The following is an 8,177-nucleotide window of genomic DNA, read 5'->3' as shown; positions in this document are numbered from 1 at the left end:
AAATATGACCTGCGTAGTTTTTCAATTATTCATATTTGAATATATTGTCATGGATCCTCTTATTGAGATTTGAGAATCCTGTGTGACAACGATATTAACTTTTAACAGTTTAATAGATGTCTTCATTACTGTAGACATTTTCTTACATTCATTTGTTACATTTTTATAGTCTTCATGTCTTATGGTCTTCAGTTATTCATCAGTAAAATATCTGTCCCAAAGACAAACCACCAGAACAAAACCCTCCACCCTGTTGTAAAAGGATATATTTGAAACTGGTGTAGTTGTTGTAAAGAGTGATTAAGATAGTTTCTAACACCGCATTTCTCTTTTCTTTCCCATTGAATATATCAGATATGACTGTAGACATTTTCATACATTATTTTATTCCTTAAATTCTCACATATGTATGTTTAATAATTCCATGTTGGTCTTTGTTCTGTCTTGGCTTTTAATCCACATGGAGCAGTAAGCACAAGCACACCAACCACAACCACAGTGAAAGGTATTTCATCTCTGATCTTGTGGAGCCATGTTTCTAAATGGTGTCTTTATCTGTCATGTAGCTCTGAGCTCTTTGTAGTGGATGAATCAATGAATGCATGCCAGCATTAGGAACATGATCATCTGACATTATCACCACCAAATATGATGAGAATATCCCAAAATCCTAAATTATAATTGAAGACATATCTTATTTTTTGTTGTTTCGTTTGTTTCTTTAGTTACATTTTAGACATAAACTTCATTTATAAATCAGAAAGAAATCTGGCCCACACAAAAAATCAAAAGAAAAAACTCTCATCCCTTGTCTTAAATGTTTTTTTTAAGCATATTTGTTGGAAAGAGTTATTGTGTTAGTTTACTTATTCCATGTTCCTTTTTGTTTTGTCATTGTTTTTGTCACATGGAGTAGCAAGCACAACTTGCACAAGCACATCAAAACCAACCACTACGCCAGTGAAAGGTATTTCATCTCTATCATGTGGAGCATGTTTCAAAATGGTGTCTTTATCCATCATGTAACTCTGAGGACTTGGTAGTGGAGGTACGAGTGGCCTACCATGAGGAACCTGTAACATCTGACATCTCCACTAAAGTATGATGAAACAATCGCACATTCTCCCGTTATAACTGTAAAGCTTGATAAAACGCTTGTCTAAAATGATATTTAAAGCATATTTGTTATAAGGTGTGAGTAATGTTCCTCTTTTCCATTGATTTTAATCCACAAGGAGCAGCCAGCAGCAGCCCAGCAGCAAGGCCCTCAACATCAACACCAACCACACACACACTGAACGGTATTCTATCACTGCCACGGTTTAAAATGGTGTGTTTCTATCTATCCCTGGTACTCTATGGACTTGTAGCATCAAGTTATGTCTTCTAACTATCTAACTTCACCACAACCAACACTAGTAAACCATCACACTTCCTCCTTCTGTTTCACAGAAACACAGAGCTGGCCAGAGATGTACTTTATTAACCACAACAACATGTCTGCAGGGGCATGAGTCAGGCTGGATACACACTCTGCATCAAGCGATGGCTGAGTTGATAAGTGCTTTGATATAGTTAAGAGGTTTTGAGTTATCATAGTTAAGCCAGAGACAAAACCAAATTCATTAACATGTGACACCACGGACCTGGGTATGTGTTCTAACAATCTCTCACTGCATCACCAACAAAGGTTTTCCCACATTATTCTGCATGCAAAAATACTTTCCCTTGCACAAAACCAAATTGAATTTCTGTCCGTGTGTGACCTGACTTAGAGCCACTCACCACAGGAAAGCATATGAGCAAGGGTTGCAACAGAATTTGAATAATTTCTAAATGAAGTTAACTATATAAATCTCTATTGAGTCACTTTAGCAGATGCTTTAGTCAAGGTGTATAAACAGTGAGTTCAGAAACATGTCATTAAGGAGCAGGTAGGGGTTAGCGGCAGCTCGCTCAAGGACTCCATGACAGTCAGGCTGTGGAGGGTGGACATTGGGGTTGGAACCCTGACGTAAATTATTTTAGTCTATGTTATTTCTGATGACATATGTCAAGCTAACAACAGTTATGAATGGTTTCTTCACCACATAATGGACCGCACCATATAAGGTTTTAATGATTTTAAAGATAAGTTAAAGACTACAAACATGGCCACTTTGTCATTTCCGTTTAAGCCGAGACAGACCAAAGGTTTACCTGGGTCAGTTAGAACATGTAGGCGTGGCCTATTTACCGCTCCGCCCACTCCCAATATAACTGTTTATTTACCTGTGTTCGGGAGATGCTTCATGAACCACCTCCAGAACGCAAGCCTGTTTACCTTGTGTCTCTGTTAGAATGAACCACGTGTTGAACATTTACCGCTCTCCGAGTCATACCTAGCACAAGACGACCATACCACGAAGGATCAAAACAGTTTTTCCTCAATAACCCACAACCAATTTATCTGGGAGTCAAACACCTCAACAAGTAGCAGACGACTTGTTCCATGTTTCTCTTTGTTCTGTCATTGATTTTTAAACCACAAGGAGCAGCCAGCAGCAGCACAACAACAAGTCCTCCATCAACACCAACATCACATACAACGAACGGTATTTCATCTCCATCTTGTGTTGTGTTTCAAAATGGTGTTCTTTCTTAATCTGTGGATTTAGGTCACGTAAATCATCAACATATGTGTTATAACGGTACGACCATCACCACAGCCAACCCTATGAAACCATCACACTTCCTACTTCAGTTTCACAGGAACACAGCGCTGGCCAGTGACGTAGGCCTGCTTCATTAACCACATCCATTGCAGCATATCTGCAAACTAGTTAGGGTGGGATGTAGCCTGGGAACAATACGGATCTGAGCTCATGTTTTATTTGCTATTCACATATGCACAATATGCATTCATGAAAACCACAAGCAGATCCCAACCAACCTCAACTACAGTGAAAGGTATTTCATCTCTATCTTGAGGAGCCATGTATCAAAATGGTTTCTTTATCCATCATGTAACTCAGAGGACTTGGTAGTGGAGGTCAGTCAATTGGGTTACTGCCAGTTAGTGCCGCTATTTGTCTTGTGGTAGGCTATTATTTTGCTGTTAAAAATAAGTGAGGCAGAATCTGCATTAAAATACATGATTATCGTTTCAATGGTTATGAAATATTTTCCTATAGTAAGGAGGTTTTTAGTTATTAGGCTATAGTTCAATTAGAAACCAAAGTGAGCTGTATATATTTACATCTATGGACTCATAGTGGCCATAGGATGTGTGTTAATGATCTGATAATCTAACACAACGTTTTCACAAATTCTTCAGCACACAAAATACTTCCCCATACGCTGTGACAGAGATGAATATCTGGCCGCATGTGAACCGATGGCCACAGCAACACGTCTGTAAATGAAATGGCTGTGAGATATCGAATCTGCATCTTTTCTAAAGGACATGAACATACACATTTTCAGTTCTGAACACATTTTCACAAAAGTTAAAATGTGTTCAGAACTGAAAATCTGTTCGACAAACTGGGGTTCAAACCCAGAACCTTTTGGCTTGAGTCAACCTCTAAAACCAGGATAATATTCTGTATTCTATCATCAAATCGTTTCTATAGTGTGTCGGTTTTAACCTTTAGTCATTTTGAATAGCAGACCATGGCCAGATATGTACACCTTAGGTAGACCATCCAACCCTCTTTCATCCTAATATTTATGTATAAAGCCTGTTTAATTCTCTATGGTTTCAGACTCAACCCCATGTTGGTTGTTATTAATGGTATATGGCCTCCATCACCCTTTCTGACCACTCAAGGCGTTGTACCATCAGCTCATGGAGGTCGGTGTGATCTCTTGCAGCTCCTACAGCGGGGGTCCTGCTGCGGGTCCTGGTGCTGCTGGGCTTCTCCGTCCTGACCCTGGTGGTTCTGCTCCGCCTCATTGGCTGGTGGAGAACCAGAGGTGAGGGGGGGGGGGGAAGGAAAAGAGAGAGAGAGAGAGAGAGAGGCTAACTCAAGGCTAAATTTGTCTTGAAGATGTGGCAACCCGTCTTGGTGAGTGAGCCGCCTCCTTCCAATCAGCACACAACCTAGAGCTTACTTAAAGCCAAAATGGCACTTTTATTCAAACATAAATTATTTATCTATCAAAGCAAACAAAACTCAGCTTTGGAGGAATTCACAGTCTTCTTCCTCCGGGTGGAATCACGTCCCTCACGAGACTGGTCTCTCCGCACACGCAAACCAGGAGAGCCCTGAATGAGTGTGGAAGCATGCTTTTTAAAGCATGCTTCCCCACGCGCTCCTCAGGTGCTCCGCATTTCAATGATTGGCACCAATGTTCTTACTGGCGCCATCTGTTGAGAATCTGTGGTACACCGCCCCCACAACCTGTCCCCTTGGCCTCCAGGGGCGCTGTGCCAGAGACGGGTTGCCACAAAGAGTTTATATTTAGTGAACAACATTAAACAAAACAGCAGCACCTATTTCTGTGTTGTGCCGTTTTCCTTGTCCTCCAGAAGGCTTAAAGTCTAGTCATTGGGGTGAGGGGGTGTCTTATATAGTGTGGGTCTGTGAAGGCCTTTGAGACTGCTACTGAGTTAAGGCCTTTACTAATAGTCTTTAATTAACTTGACTTGTGGTCACGTCTCCATCTACACACCTGTTTTTATCGCCATGGAGAAACTGACTGGCTTTCTCTCCACCAGGTAACAGGGCGGCAACTGACGAGTGCATTGTGAGTTAAAGACCAAAGAGGATGAATTACAGTAACAGGTTGTGTTCGTGGCCAGTTTGACTTCTTCTCTATTTACTGTGTTGCTCAACAAGTGGAGAATATGACAACGATCCACACTAAGCAGGTCAATGTTAGCAGAGGCTGCTTCCATTTTAACTACATATTAGTAATGATAAAATGTAAAATGTTGCAGCAAAGGAGGGTGGGGTCTTTAATGAGGCTTAGCAATATAAAAGGAAGAGACTACTGCTGATTTGTGATTATCGAGCAGCTCTAGCAATCTACAATGCACTTTGTTGAGTTGTTGTTTAGGGATTTAGAAAACCCTTTGAAATGTGATATATTACTCTTTAAACTACCACTTATGAATGATCTCCATCTGATTGGCTACTCTGAACTCTGTCAAGTCTATTTTTAACTATAGGTGACATAGCACAGTTTCCTGTAGCTGCTCTAATGTTGATGCGTTGCAGTGCTAGTTGTAGAGGGTCAGTCCCTTTGGAGGGCGGTGGCTGCTAGAGGGATGTGAGCAGCAGTAACTGATGACTGTGTTGGTGCAGGGTCTGAACTCTGCCAGCGACGCCCCGCCAGCCAGAGAACGCCTCGGCCCAGGGGCCAGTGACCAGGTGAGACTCCTTCACCCATTCATCACACACACACACACACACACACACACACACACACACACACACACACACACACACACACACACACACACACACACACACACACACACACACACCATTCCGTCCTGTAATTGTCAAATTTCATACATCTCACATGCACATCTTAATGTCTGGTTTCTTTGAATTGATTATTACATTTTTTTAAATTAATGCAATTATAGTTCATCGTATCCAAATTGAAATATAAATGTTTATATATATATATATATATATATATATATATATATATATATATATATATATATATATATATATATATATATATATACCCTCTGTCTATTTTTCCATAGTTTTTATTGTTGAGTTTTTTATTCTAATTTATGAGTCTCCCTTATTTCCCACCCTGGATTAATGAAGTACACTTTATCTTTTCTTATGTTAATGTGTACCAGCAACACACATTAATTACCCTAATGTTATTGTGTGTATAAGATCTACTTTCTGTATATCTTTCTGTTTTATTATTCTTATTTAAAGGTTTTATCTCTAGTTCTTCCCCTGTGGGATTAAAGGAGTTCATCTTCTCTCATGTGAATGTGTAGCAGCAGCACACTGTGGATATGGACCTGGACTGGGCCCCCAGGGGCCCCTCTGTGGTCCAGCGTGGTGGGCAGAGGGCAGTAGGCTCAGCACAGGTAAACATTATTGACTCAGTCACGCCCACCTCACAGGTCACACATGGACCTGAGACACAGAGAAGGTTGGGGGGGAGTCAACAGAGCAACATTTAAAAGGTTTACATTTCAATCTGAATCTCCATGAAATGTTCCTGGCTTGGCTTCTCTAATAAAATATAATTTTCCATATCATGAAATGTGTCAATTGGTGAATAACTGTGGGTACAACACACCAGGCAACACCAGTTAACTTTTTTAAAGTATGGCTCAAAGAGGGAGTGAAAACCGGAGGGCCCATCCCAGATGTGTTGGGGACACGGGCGTCCATTTTGTCACCGTCCACCAACTGTCAAAATGACAAACGTCTGGAAAGCACGTGATGAAGCAGGGGGAAGTGTTCGGAGATAGCTTGTTGTTGTTGTGTACAGATGCATTATAACCCACTGAACAAGCTTTGTTTCCCCTGGTCCTTAAACAAGTAGTTAGGCCTACACAACAAGCCATAGGTCTACAGTCTGTAGTCCTTAACAATGTTTAGGCTGTACATACATGACTTGACATTTATACTTAATGGAAATAAAGAATAATAAACATACTTTTAAAATTAGTTGATATATTGTCCTTGGCAGGGCGCCATAGACCAAACTGATTGTATGAAAAAGAATCAACACAAAAGTATCCAACCCACCTTATTGGTGAGGTTAAAAATATAATAGTATGACTATATTAAAGCTCTTGCATTAAAAAATGTCTTGTTCTACAAAACACCATATTCTGTTATGCTTTAGATATGTGGCGTACAAATGTAACCAACGTGTGCTTTGAATTGCAATGCAATAAAAATATTAATATTTCTCCATTTTGCATACTGTAATACTTTCCTAATGAGATTTAACAGAACTCTAAAGCCTTGTGAACTTGAGGTTTTGCATTTTTGTCACACACGGATGAGGATAGCCAAATATAATATACAAAAAGAGTCAAACCATTGATAGCAGATCAGAGTGTTTCAAAAGTAAGCTATTCATTATGCTGTTAAGCACTAGCAAACCTTGTTCTTGGATTGTTATAATCGAAGATAAAGTCCTTACTTTTAACCCATAGTCAATTACGCAACCGACCAACAAAGCATTGACAACATTATGCATCTTCTATTTGAAATACTGATCACGTGTCACTACAAACAACATTTTATTATGTAACCAGTGTATGAGTTCTCAGTCCTCCATCAGTCCTTTATCTGTCTGGACCGGCCGTGAGGCCCCTAGTAGCAGTACAACTCCACCACGCCACTCTAGAGGGACTCTAGGACAAATGTTTATATCCAAACCATGCTCTACTCTGTGAACTTTGGTAGTGTTCATAGTGGCCACATGAATGTGTGATCCTAATCTGACAATGTCTGACACCAAAGTATTTTCAAAAGTATTTTATGTCCACAAATATATGCTTCCTCCAACGCTGAGACAGAGAGGGTTGGTTCCATGGTGCAGCCTGGAACCACGGACCACAGCAGCACCTCTACAGACGGCTGTGTTGAGAGGCCGGATCTGCTGCATAATTTCTAAACACCACTTAGCTTCAACCATATTACTCTTTAGTCATTCTAGCAGCTGCCTTCATCCAAAGTGAGGAAGAGTGAATTCAGATACATTATTAAGGAGCAGGTAGGGATATACGCTTCTTGCAGTTTGACATTGGGGGTCAAACCCAATTGACCAGAACCTAGTCTAGTGGTTAGGACTCCACAGACTAATCACAGACTCTTATATTCAAGCGTTCTATTAGTTATCTATAGAAATTGTTATTTTCATTTTTTCCCTAAGATTTCATGAAGTAGGTTTTAAACAAATCTGATTTTTTTGGTGCTTTCCTAACCTAGGGCTGCTCAAGAGAATTCATAAGTAGTGGACCACATTCAGCCATTCATACATTCACACATTCAGGTCAACCATCAAGGGAACAGCCAGCTTGTCATGGAGCAGTTAGGGTTGGGTCAGGGGTCTTGCTCAGGGAGACCTCATCACTGAGCCTGGAGGAGCAGGGGCTCCAACCAGCAACCTTCCAGTCTCCATAGGACCTGCTCTACCACCTGAGCTGCTGGCGCCCTTGAATGAAACTCTTAACCTGAACTCTTCCTGTG

General features: G+C 40.5%; 1 long non-coding RNA gene across 2 annotated transcripts; it reads left to right on the top strand.

Moving 5' to 3' along the window:
• Nucleotides 1-945: 945 nt before the first annotated feature.
• On the top strand, nt 946-6,029 carry LOC115534122 (uncharacterized). Of its 2 annotated transcripts, XR_003974285.1 has the most exons (4): nt 1,269-1,301; nt 3,856-3,957; nt 5,292-5,357; nt 5,960-6,029. It is a non-coding gene; the product is annotated as an uncharacterized LOC115534122 (long non-coding RNA). The 2 variants fall into 2 exon arrangements; XR_003974286.1 differs by lacking the exons at nt 3,856-3,957; nt 5,292-5,357; nt 5,960-6,029 and adding exons at nt 946-967; nt 1,453-2,525 and having other exon boundaries at nt 1,236-1,301.
• The last annotated feature ends 2,148 nt before the right edge of the window (nt 6,030-8,177 follow it).

The sequence above is a fragment of the Gadus morhua genome, chromosome 21 (genome assembly GCF_902167405.1).
Source record: "Gadus morhua chromosome 21, gadMor3.0, whole genome shotgun sequence".
In the NCBI taxonomy this organism is placed as follows: domain Eukaryota; kingdom Metazoa; phylum Chordata; class Actinopteri; order Gadiformes; family Gadidae; genus Gadus; species Gadus morhua.
Note: the sequence above shows the minus strand (reverse complement) of the source record. Positions and strands in the feature narration are given on the sequence as shown.